The 12,467-nt window shown below is 45.8% G+C and overlaps 1 pseudogene; it reads right to left on the reverse strand.

Annotated features, from left to right (window-relative positions):
* LOC116890130 overlaps positions 1-12,467 on the reverse strand; it is a 38,593-nt pseudogene that overhangs the window by 1,116 nt on the left and 25,010 nt on the right.

Genomic DNA, 12,467 nt, shown 5'->3' on the forward strand with positions numbered 1-12,467 from the left:
GTAGTCTATGCAGTCCTATGAACGTGTAGGTTGTAGGAAAAAGTCGGTAACTGTGTAGTCTCTGAACATGTAATCGGATGGAGATTAAAAGGAACTAAAAGGAAGCACATGCTGCTCCTAGGTATGGAGGAGAAAGTTTATTGTAGATGTGTGGGAGAACATAGCCAGAGGCAGGGACATCCCGGAGAGTCCCGGATAGACGTGACCCTGAGCCTGGTCATGTGAGGAGAGGAGGGGAGAGGGGACAGCCAGGAGGTCAGGAGAGTAAAGGGTAGACAGAAGGACTGGGTACCAAATGTCTGGGATATATAGGAAGGAACAACTGGGAAAAAGCCTCCTTCCCCACAGCACTTGTACTGGAGAAATTTAGGGCAGGTTCAGGGGATGCTAGTCCAATCCCATAACAGGTAGCGACTGGGGATTCTGGGAGAACCCAGGTTTGCACTGATAACATTAAATAGGCACATTAGTTAGCCATTTGCTTGAGACCTAACAGCAATGATCAAAAATGATTTAAAAAATAAGTATCCGTGGTGTTTCTGGGAGCCTTCTCTTTGTGGACTCTTACGGATTTACCTCAGCTTTACCTCTGAATACAACATGCTCGTGCTACACTGCCATACAGAGTCAAGAACACTGCTTGAGATACTCTAGGTTCGAGGCTATTGTGTTATGAACCGCAGTGTTTTACTGCACATATAAAATATAATGGTTTACTTTCAGGAAGCAAAGGTTCCTGCTAGTCTCCTACCAGCATTTCAACTAGCATTTATCAAATTGGTATGTCTTTGGATTGTGTTGTGTTAACACATTTGGTTTTAGAAATGGTGTTTTGAGTCGTTGACTTGAGTTTCGTTTAAAAAAAAAAAAGAAGACTAAATAAATTTTGGCTTGGGATGAGGGCAAAATTTTCAACAAGTTTTGAGATTCCTCTAAACACACCGCTGCTGTTTTGTGGTATATAGCACCATTCTCAGCACTATCCGCTATGAAAAATGTAGCATCAAATGTTCAGCCAAGATTTAACATTCTATCAAATAAAGCACATGCAGACTTTGCTTTTGGTCTTAAGTAAATGGTGGAATTATATGCATGTCAAAGAATTGTTCTAAAATGAAATTAAAATAAAATACTATATAGTTTATCGCGAGGAAATGTTTGAGCTGTGTACCTGTATCATATACCTACATATCTGCGTTTGCCTAAAACTTCTGGGGTGAAAGGGGCCACGAGCAGGAAGAATTTAAGAAGCTTTGGCCTAGATGATCTCATGTGAGCAGAAGTTAGGAGAGGACCCCCGACCTTGCCCCAGTGCAGTATGGGTTTACCTGGCGGATGCTTGTGAAAGTTGCCTTATGCGATGTATTCCCTAAGACCCGCAGCTACTGAGTCCTCCTAGAGTAACCGCTAAGGTTGTAAGATTGCTGGCAAGTCCTGGAGAAGGTTGGAGGATTGGACCAAGTGCAGCAGAGCAGGGCAGACGGCATACGCAGCCTTTGTAATAAAATCGCCAGGGAGCTGTGATGTCAAGAATGAGTCTAGGCAATTGGTAAATATCATACTTGCTCTCTAGTTACTTGTCACTTGTAACATTAGAGGGAGGTGTAGCAGTACCCAATTAATCACCTCTCAAATTGATCCTGACAGTGGCAGCACTTTCCTCAATACCCATCCCAAAGTTCTGCATTCTGGAATGAAAGACGCACATATGCACGCACGCACGCACGCACGCACGCACGCACGCACGCACGCACGCACGCAGCCTTTAGATAATATGCCTAAAACCGCTCAATGGCTGGGCCACTTCCTAACCCCCAGGTGGCTAACCACCTTCCTCCATCCCTCCAGTATTACTGAGTTATTACTTACTAAAACCTATATTCTACGTGACTGCCCCAGAGCCAGACGTGCAGCCCTCTTGGGCTGTGTTCTCTAGCTCCTACGTCAGAAAGCACAGATGTTTTTATTGCTATTCATAACAGTAACAAAATTACAGTTATGAAGTAGCAACTGGAATCTCCTGCAAATTCGGGGACCCAAATTAACGCATACAAGTGGCATTAGATCAAACTCACTACAGGGAGGGAAATAGGTAGGACTTCCAATGTGGACCTTCAAGCTGATGAATTGATACCTTCATTGGGGCCAGCCCTTGCATGATGGTTCTGTGACTTCAAGCCCACTTTGGATTACCTGGCTGTTGTCCTGCATTCTGTCTTTTGTTTGTTTTTAAAAATAAGTCCTTTTTAAAATTTCTTTTCTCCTCCAAAGATTTATTTTATGTATGAATACACTGTCACTGTCTTCAGACACACCAGGAGAGGGCATCAGACTCCATTACAGATGGTTGTGAGCCACCATGTGGTTGCTGGGAATTGAACTCACTCTGGAAGAGCAGTCAGTGCTCTTCATCTCTGAGCCATCTCTCCAACCCCTGTCTTTTGTTATAGAACGCATTTCAACTGTGAATTTAAAGCAATGTTTCTGAGAATTTTTTTTCTCACTCTATGGCCCAGGATGGCCTCAAATTCACGACAGTCTTCTACCTCAGCTAAGACTACAGGTGTGTACCACCATACTTGGACCAACTATGGCCTCTTGATGGCTGTTAAGAAGCTATATTTCCTTTGGGCTAGAGATATGGGTCAGTGGTTGAGAGCATTGACTGTTCGTCCAGCGAACCAGGATTTCATTCCCAACACCTTCATGGTGGCTTGCAACCATCTGTAACTCTAGTGCCAGGGCGTTCACCGCCTTTTTCTGTCTGTTGTGGGTATTCAGGCATTCAGGTGGTACACAGACACGCAGACAAAAACACCTACGTAAGAGTAAACGAATGAATGAATGAATGAATGAATGAGTAAATAAAAGAAATTGTAGTTTCTTCCTGGCGAGGTGAAGATACATTTACATATAGACCACTTTTGATCTGCGAAACCCACCAGCCTCAGCAGTCTTGCCCTAGCAGACATTTCCATATGTGTATAGATATGATGATATACCTCACTGTCCTTAATGACTGACTGGGATGGACCATTGAACGTTTGAGATAGTTTGACTTCTGCTTCCCGCTGGGACAGAGACTGAGAAACATCTCCGTCACCTGTCACTAAGTTTCTGTGCATTTGTTCTGCTAGTCCAGGTGTGTTAAATATGTCACTAAGCATCCTTGCCACCCGTGTGTGGGCTATGAGTGTACATACTGGTATATAATGAGCACACAGAAGGGGGGAGGAGAGATCAGGGGATCAGGTGCCCTTTATTGTTGCTGTAGAATTATAAATGGTGACACTCGTCTTGGTTCCTAGGAGTTCCCACTCCTGAGGATCTGCCCACTCCAGCTGTTTCTCTGTTACGGCTTTCACACACCGTCCCCTTGGCGGTTGTTACCATGCTTGGGACTCACATAGCATTCCAGCAGCCGGACTAGCATGGCCCCACACCATGCCAGCCCCCCAAGCATTCTATACACTAGCACAGCTTCCTGTCACAAACTCTGTCCACACTCCCAACACCCAGTGAAATCATTACTCAGCAAACTGGAACCCAACAACCAGATTTATTTGTTAAATGCTCAGTGTACAATACATCCACACAATTAACTTACAACCAATTCATAAGATATAATTGCCCACCTAGACACACAAAGCCCTGTACACATCCATCCCTTAAGAACATTCATGACAACCTGTAAAGGTGCAGAGAGGAATCTTAACATCCGCCTCCATGTTCTCCCATCCGCTTCTCTTTCCCTCGCTCGCTCCAGTCTCCTCCTCCTCTCTAAAACTTTTCTCCCGCCCATCCTTCCTTCTCATCCAATGACAGGCCTCGTTCTGTCTAGTACCTTGTCTTCACCTGCGTAATGACATCGTTCCATACTTTATTCTGTACTTTCCTTATTCAAGATGGGGCTTTTAATAAACTCGATTTCAGACCTTAACTCACTACAACTTGGTGACCCGGCAGTGATTCAGGATCAAGGCAAACTGAATGTGACAGCTGTTCCCACGTCCCAGCAAACACTCAACACGTTAGTGCTTAGCTCTGGCTACAGGCTTGTTTCTTAATGTTTGTTTAAGTTAATGAAGGTAATTTGGAATTAAGTCAAAATGTCCTAGCTCAAATGCCCATGAAATCTTGTGTGTGTGTGTGTGTGTGTGTGTGTGTGTGTGTGTGTGTGTGTGTGTAAGCCAGAGTCTTTCTTCCTCAATCACTTCACCCCTATGTGTGAATATATATGTGATGTTGGGGAAGGAGGGAGCACACACAGGTCCTGGCACACACAGGGGAAGTCAGGAGCCTTTTTGAGACAGATTCTTATGGAACTGGCCAGCAAGACCCCGGGGTCTGCTTTCTTCATGGGGGTCAGGGCGGGGTGTACTACCAAGTTTGACTTTTTTACTTGTGTTCCGAGGATCAAATTTAGGTCCTCATGCTTGTGTGATAAGTACTTTCTAGAGTCATTTTCCTAGCCTATTTCTTTTTTAAATTGTTGAGACAGTCGCACGAGCCCAGGCTTGTTGGGTAATTGAGGGTGACTTTATGATCCTTAATCCTCTGCATCTGCTTCCAGCTATGTAGCACCTTTCCTGGTAGCTTCTCCATGTCATGGGTCTCCCCACTGCCAATACGAGGGTTTGAACCTAAAGAGTGGTGTACTCTACCACTGAGCTATGTCCTCAACTCTATAAAGTGGTTTTTGATAGCTAACATTTGACGCTCAAAGTAATATCAATACACTTTATGTCCTTCGGATGTATTCTGGCCTCAGCAACTGGAAACCTGCACATAAACTATAAAGTCTGTAGCGCTATAAAGTCTTCTGAGTGAGACATATACTCTCTGAGGCCTCGTTTAGGAAGTGACATCTGCACTTAGCCATGATGAAGAACAAAATCTTATTATAGATGGAGATTGTCTAAGGCAGGGTTCCATTGCTGTGAAGATATACCATGACCGTGGCAATGCTTACAAAGGAAAACATTTAGTTGGGGCTGGCTTACAGTTTCAGAGGTTTAATTCAGCATGGTAGGGTAGCGTGCTGGCATGAAGGCAGATATGGTGGCGGGGAGGTAGCTGAAAGTTCTACACTAAGATCTGCAGATATCAGGAAGAGAGAGAGACTCTGGGACTGGCTTGGGCCTTTGAAACCCCAAATCCTACCCCTAGTGACACACTTCCTTCAACAAGGCCACACCTACTCTAACAAGGCCATATCTTCTAATTCCTCTCAAGTAGCACCACTCCTGAATGACCAAGCATTCAAATGTATATAAGCCTATGGGGGACATTTTTAGTCAAACCACAACCGATGTCAATGGGCTAATATTTGCCAACGATTTGGATAACAGGAAATGTCTACACACTTATAAAAACCAAAATGTGAGCATTTATAGTATTTAATGTAAAACAAAACAAGGGGAGTTGAAGAGATAGCTCAGAGGTTAAGAGCACTGGGCTCTCCTGGAGGACCTGAGTTCTATTCCTAGCACCCACATGACACCCTACAATTGTAACTCCAGTTTCAGGGGGGGGATCCAACACCCTTTTCTGGCCTCTGAGTGCACCAGGTATACATGTGATATAGAGACATACATGCAGGCAAACCGCTCACGCACGTAAAATTAAACGGGGACGTCACGACCTGAATGGCGGAATCATATTATCTGCGTGCTATCACGGCACTGCCTTAGGCAATCGCATTGTGTCATCGTGTCATAACAACACTCCCATGTGACGTCACAGGACTCCTTGTGATGTCACAAAGGGAAAGTGAGATAATTCAAGGCTCCGTTGTGGCCAGCATGTGGTATTGTGATGCCGCAGAACTCTTGTGATATCTGAATGCCCCATGGACACCAGAATGTCCACTATGACAGTATAGTGCCTCACAATGTGCTACTGTGCCCCACCACATGCATCACAGCCCCGCAATGCTCCATCCTTCCATCGAATCGATATGACGCTCTATTGCTCCAGTACAATACTCTGAAGTGGAAACGTAAGAGTTCTTTGGGGAAGTCAGTTGTGTTGGATGGTGTTTTGCTTGGGCAAACATGTGAAGGAGTGTTTTCCTGAAGTGGGCACAGCTAAAAGACTGAGGCAGACTTTTGAAGGGACGTTGGTTGACTCAGACACAGGTGAAAGGATGTTCCGCTAAAGCAAGCACGTGAAGGGACACGTGATGAAGGATTCTTTGCTAACAACACCAATGTATCGGTCCGTCTTACATTGTGTAAGTTCAGCTGCATTTGCCGAGACTCCATAGAGAAACACATCAAAAGATTTCTGGTGGTGTGCTGCAGTTTCTTTCTGCTTCTGTGGACTCAGGCTGACTGACAGAGGCATGTGCTGAGCGACGTGGTGACCCATGGAAGACACGTGATGTTTGGAGGGTATAAATAGGACTGGACGGACAGTGACAGAGACAGAGCTTGGCTTGCTGGTACAGCTAGCTGCCCAGTGCTTGTGGGTCTCAAGTCTTCACTGATCTTCACTTCTCCGAGAGATTCACAGCCTAGGACTTCTCCTGGCATTCCTCCTGGTTCTTCCTGCTGACTTGTGCTGAGGCTGAGGCCTGGCAGTCTCTGTTAGGTCGCACCACCGATGCTGACCGTTTGCTATCCCGACTCTACTGAACTGGACTGCTGGTATCTGTGAAGTGTCTCCAAGTAGATCAAGCGGCCGCTGCTGACCTGTGAACTGAGCTGCTGATTTCCAGCCAACACAGACGGGAGTTGCTCCAAAGAACCTTTCTAAACAGATCCACTTCCCCAGTACCCTTTCCTTTTCATTACCTCTGGTGGGTGGTGGGCTACGAGGGGGACGGTTAAAGCATTTAAGAACCATCATTAAAAATAGGTTTTAGAAAAAAGAAGGAATGAGAGAGCTAAAGGGAATGGTGCCCCATAGGAAGAACAACAATATCAACTAACCAGACCGCCCAGAGCGCCCAGGGATTAAACCACCAACCGAAGAGTACACATGGAGGGACCCATGGCTCCAGATACATACAAAAGGGTGCCTTATCTGACATCCATGGGAGGGGAGGGACAACATACGAAATGTAAATAAGTAAAGTAATTAATTAAAAAAAAGAAAAAATAAAGTTACAGTACTCCATTGTGTCATCACCATGTGATTGTGGCACAGCAATGCTGAATTATTGCCATCCCAACCTTAAAATTATGACATCACAGCGTGCCATCATCCCATCAACTGAACTGGGAGATCTTAAGTCACAATGGTGACACAGGAGAACCCCATTGTAGCATCTGATGTTTCCTTAAGATGTCACGATCTTTGAATAGTATATCACAATGCTTTACTGTGACACCATAAAGCAAGTGCTGGGCTTGGCGCTGTACATCTGTAATTCTCAGGAAGCTGCGATAGAAGGATGAGAGTTTTGAGGTCAGTTTTGAGGGTTATAGAGAAGGACCCTTTTCAGAACAAAAAAGGAAACAGACTGGAGGTTATCTTGGATGTTTGCCTGCCGGACATGCTTGAATCCTTGGGGTTCACCCGAGTACCAGAAAAACGTGTCATGATGGTGCACAATGGAAGCAGGAGGATTTGGAGTTCAAGGCCATCCCCAGCAATATAGTGAGCTGCAGTGGAGACCTCATTAAACAATTAAGAAAGAAAAGAGGGAGATAGTAAGAAGCAGTTGAACCTTGGGTTTCCACCCAAGCACCGGTGCTCTCGAATAATAATAATTATTTATAGTGTTTTGTACTGCTTAATGTTTGTGCCTTTTGGATACTATTGCAAGCTTGTTAAATGTTTCTTAAGGACTTCGTTTGTCTCTCACTCCTGTCTCTATCTCTGCCTCTTTATCTCTCTATCTCCCTTTCTTTCCACCACTCTCTCTCTCCCTTCTTCTACCTTGCCCCATGAGTGTGTGTGTGCATTGGATGATTGTGTGTGTGCTTGCCCACGCAAAGGGTTGGCGGTAGTGGGGGGGCAGATATCGACTTTAGTGGCTTCTCAAACTCTGTGTGTGTGTGTGTGTGTGTGTGTGTGTGTGTGTGTGTGTGTGTGAGAGAGAGAGAGAGAGAGAGAGAGAGAGAGAGAGAGCGCTCAGCTCATGAGATGTGTAAGACAAGCATTTCTCCCAGTTAAGCCACCTCTCCAGTGCTCAATCTCATTTTGTTTGAGGCGGACTTTCTTGCAGAACTTGGAGCTCAGCAGTTTAGCTGGACTGGATGCCGGTGAGTCCCCAGGATCTATCAGTCTTGGTCCCCAAGTGCTGGGGTTTCAGGTATGTGCTGTCACACCAAGCTGCCAATCTGTATTCATGCTTCCAAGGCAAAGACTTTACCCAGTGAGCCATCTCCCGGGGACTCACTAAATGATTTAATGCTAACAACTCTACCAGGCAGCTGCTACTATTCTTATCCAAAATAGGAGGTAACTGAGGCCCGAGAGTGTGGCGAACTTGTCTATAATGCAGTGAATGGTTCCCAGGTGAAACGGACTCAAGCCCTCTTTTTCTTTCAATGGGACAAGCATGGCGGCTGTGATATTATCAGCAATGAAAAGGAAAGACACAAAAGTGTTGTGTGAATGAGATCTGATGATTCTCTGAAGTAGGGACTGAAATGGGGCACTGTGGCAGTTACCACAAAAGGAGGACCAGATTGCTCCTTTAGGTTCTGTGATGACCAGTTTTATGTTAACATGAGGGACATATGCCTCCATTAGGTTGGGCTGTAGACAAGGCTGTATGGCATCTCTTAATTGGTGGTTGATGTGTATGGAAATGCAAGCAAAACTCACCCTTTCTTCCCCAAGTTTCTTTTGGCCCCGGCAATAGCTACGTTGTCTCAAGATAACAGCAGTGCACCACTAGGTGGCGGTAGAGCCTAAGATCTGTAGTTCAGTCACCTGCTCTTACAGAGTGGTAAAGTACAAAATAATTCAGGGATTTGTACTCTGATCTGACCCTTTCCCCCGGTCTCTTATATCCCAAGCCAGTCTCAGACTTGTGTAGGTGAGGATGACCTTGAACTTATGATCTTCCTGCTTCATCCTCCCTAGTGGGATTGCAGATGGGCGCTACTATGCTGGTTTTGCCCTCCTAACAAAAGAATGGGAATCTGCACCATCAGAGATATTGCAACTCTGGCCAGATGGCCCCAGTTTTATTATAGCCCTGACTATAAATAAAGCTGTCAACTCCGATGCCTAGGAAAAAGCCCTCAATACATTTGATGCTTGCCCAACATGGTTTCTGTCCAAACGTTCTGGCATTAAGCTTATTCTCCTCCAGCCATTTCGTTCACTGCTCTTCTGAATTCCGGGAATCTAAGTGGGAATGCGCTCGGGTCAGAGTTGTTGCGGTGGGGAAGCAGAACCCAAGAGAAACTCTCTTCCATCAGACAGCAAGGTATTGATGCTTCAATACCCCAGGAAACGGTAAACCTTGTGGATGTTTTTCTGCTTGACCTCGAGAGAAAAGTCTCTTGTAGCCCAGGCTTGCTTGGAACCTGAGGCGTAGCTTAGGCTGACCTTAAATTCCTGGTCTTTCTGCCTTTGCTTCTTCAGTGCTGGGAACACAGGCATGCACCATGTGCCATCACCCTTGGTTGTCGGATTGTTGTTTTGAGACAGGGTCTCTCTGTGTAACCCTGGATGGCTTAAAACTCACTACTGCAAGAAGCGGAAAACGGTGGGTGAGATGGTTCAACTGGAAAAATAAGTTTTGTGTGCTGTGACAGAAGTCCAGGACTCAGTGTGATGCCTGGAATCCACAATGAAAGGACAGAACCGGTTCTTAAAATTAGTTCTTTAACTCTGAGCATGGGTGTACACACACACACACACACACACACACACACACACACACAACACATTCTTTCTCTCTCACATACACACACTCTCACACCCTCACATTTACACACTACACACACACATAGTTACACACACATATACTTTAATAAAATAGTGTTACTTTTATGTCTGTGTATATACATTTTTGTATTTAAATGTATTTAAAGTTTTTGTGTGTATATGCACACATAAATCATCTTATGTATGTATTTATGAATATCTTGCCTTCACGTGTTTACATGTACTATGTGCTGACTGTGCCTGACGAGGCCAGAGAGGGTATCATATCCCTTGGAACTGGAGTAACAGTCAATTGTAAGCTGTTTTGTGAATGCTGGGAGTTACATCTAGAATGTCTCTAAGTGCAGCAAGTGATGTAAGACTCAGCAAACTTTCCAGCCCCCAAACTTATTATTCTCTTTAAGAAGTAAGATAAGGGGTTGGGGATTTAGCTCGGCGGTAGAGCGCTGGCAAGCGCGAGGCCCTGGGTTCGGTCTCCAGTTCCCCCCCCCCCAAAAAAAAAAAGAAGAAGAAGTAAGATAAATGTAAACATATTCTGCAGCACAAATGATGGGTGCCGTGATAAACAATAAGACATAGCCATAGAGAGAGGGATTTCACTCATTTGGGGACATGCTCCTCCAGCATGCACGAGGAAGCCCTGGGCTTGACCCCCAGCACTGTATAAAACAGCTGCGGTGGTGGCGTTCAATAACCCAACAGGAGTCAAGTGAACCGGGCAGGTCCTCTGGTCAAATGTGACTCTTACGGTGGGAGCAAGGGGCCTCCTTCCTCTTCCTCACCTCCTTCCCCTGTTTTGTTTTGAGGCTGACTGAAACCCAGTGTGTAGAGCAGACCACCACGAACTCCCAGACCCACCTGCCTCTTCCTCTCCAGAGCGGAGGTCGAGGGCATTCGCTATCCCACACTTCACTGCAGTTATCTGTGGTTCTAGGTTACAGGCATGTTCAGCTTTTTTTTATTTTTTATTTTTTTTAACACGGCGCTGGGGTTTCTTATGTCCACAGCAAGCACGTTACCCACGATCCAGCTCCCCAGCCCCACCTCCTCCGTTTTCAACATGTGGATCTGCATTGCAGCAAGGGCAGGCTTAAGAAAGGAAAGTCTGATCCTAACACGCAGCCTTGGAAACTGTACTGTCGTAGATGAGCCCCAGAGCAGTGGGCCACAGAACGGAGGCTGCAGAGGACCCAGACCATTCTGAAAGTCATCCCAACCAACTCAGGAAGTGGAAAACTCTCTTTGAGTCTGATAGGCAGAGCTTCGAAAAGGAGAGCAAGCACTTTCTGAAGTCCGAGTAGGATTGCTCGCACCTGTTTTGTTAGGACAATGAAAGGAAGCCCAGCATACTTTTGCCATCCAAGTGCAGTCTTGGGGATGGGGCAGGTTTGTTTCCTCTGTTGAGCATTGTCTGGCATAATTCAGCCTCTCTTGTTCTGGTAAAGCACTCCATATAGCTGCAGTCTGTCTCTGTGTCTGTCTGTCTGTCTCTGTCTCTTTCTGTCTGTCTGCTTTTGTCTGTCTCTCTGCCTGTCTGCCCCTCTCTGTCTCTGTGTCTGTCTGTCTCTGTTTTCTTTCTGTCTCCCTGTCTCTGTCTCTGTCTCTCTGCCTCTCTTTGGTACAGGAGGTCAACAGATCACTGTCAGTGAGAAATTCCCACCAACCAGCAGGGCTACCAGCTCTCTGGAACACCTGGGTGCAGTGAATACAGGATCAATGGCTCCATCTGGATGCTGCCTGTGTCAGGAGCTGCAGGCTTCTTGGATGTTAAAAAAAAAAAAATCAGATCTTTCAAGCAGACACCACAATCCCAGAGACAGTGCTCTTCCCTTTTTCTTCAAAGAGTTGTGTTTTCAGACAGCCATGGTGGAGGACACTCGTGTTAATCCCACCAGTTGAGAATAAGACCACTACCACGATCTTTAAGCAAAATTTGAAGTGAGCTTTATTTAAATACGGCCAGGAGTATGGGCGTTGTCCGGGTCCATTCCCGGGTTCCCAGAAAATGGTGATGAGTCACATTTTGCTGAGGCCTCAAAAGACGACCCTACAAGACCACTGTACTTCCTATCAAGCCCAATCAGGGGCAAGCACATCTCCTGACGCACATTCTCCCCCACCCATTTCGGGGAATGTCCTGATGCATTTCCTGACTATGTACCTCCCATCTACAATCAACCACATCAGGTATAGTTGGGTCAAACTTGTTCAGGGGAATGAAAACTTGTTCAGGGGCTTGTGATTTCCCGTACACCACAGACACCAGCATTTCAGGAACTACCTGCTCTTGGGCAAGGGGCCTGCAGGTTAGAGGCAGTCTTGTTTCATGGGTTTAAAACTTAAAACACAACTGTGGCTCTCACACCTGTAATAAAAGCAGTCAGGCGTCTGAGGCAAGAGAATGGCTGAAAGTCTGAGGCCAGCCTGGGCTGTATAGCAAGACATTGCCTTAAAACAAAACCTCTCTCTCTCTCTCTCTCTCTCTCTCTCTCTCTCTCCACACACACACACACACACACAACCAAACCCTCCAAACCAGAATGAGCCAACCAACCACTACCACCAAACAGGTCTGGGAGGCAGTTCAGTCAGTGTGATGGTTTATTCTTGGT

Source organism: Rattus rattus, chromosome 1 (assembly GCF_011064425.1).
Source record: "Rattus rattus isolate New Zealand chromosome 1, Rrattus_CSIRO_v1, whole genome shotgun sequence".
NCBI lineage: Eukaryota > Metazoa > Chordata > Mammalia > Rodentia > Muridae > Rattus > Rattus rattus.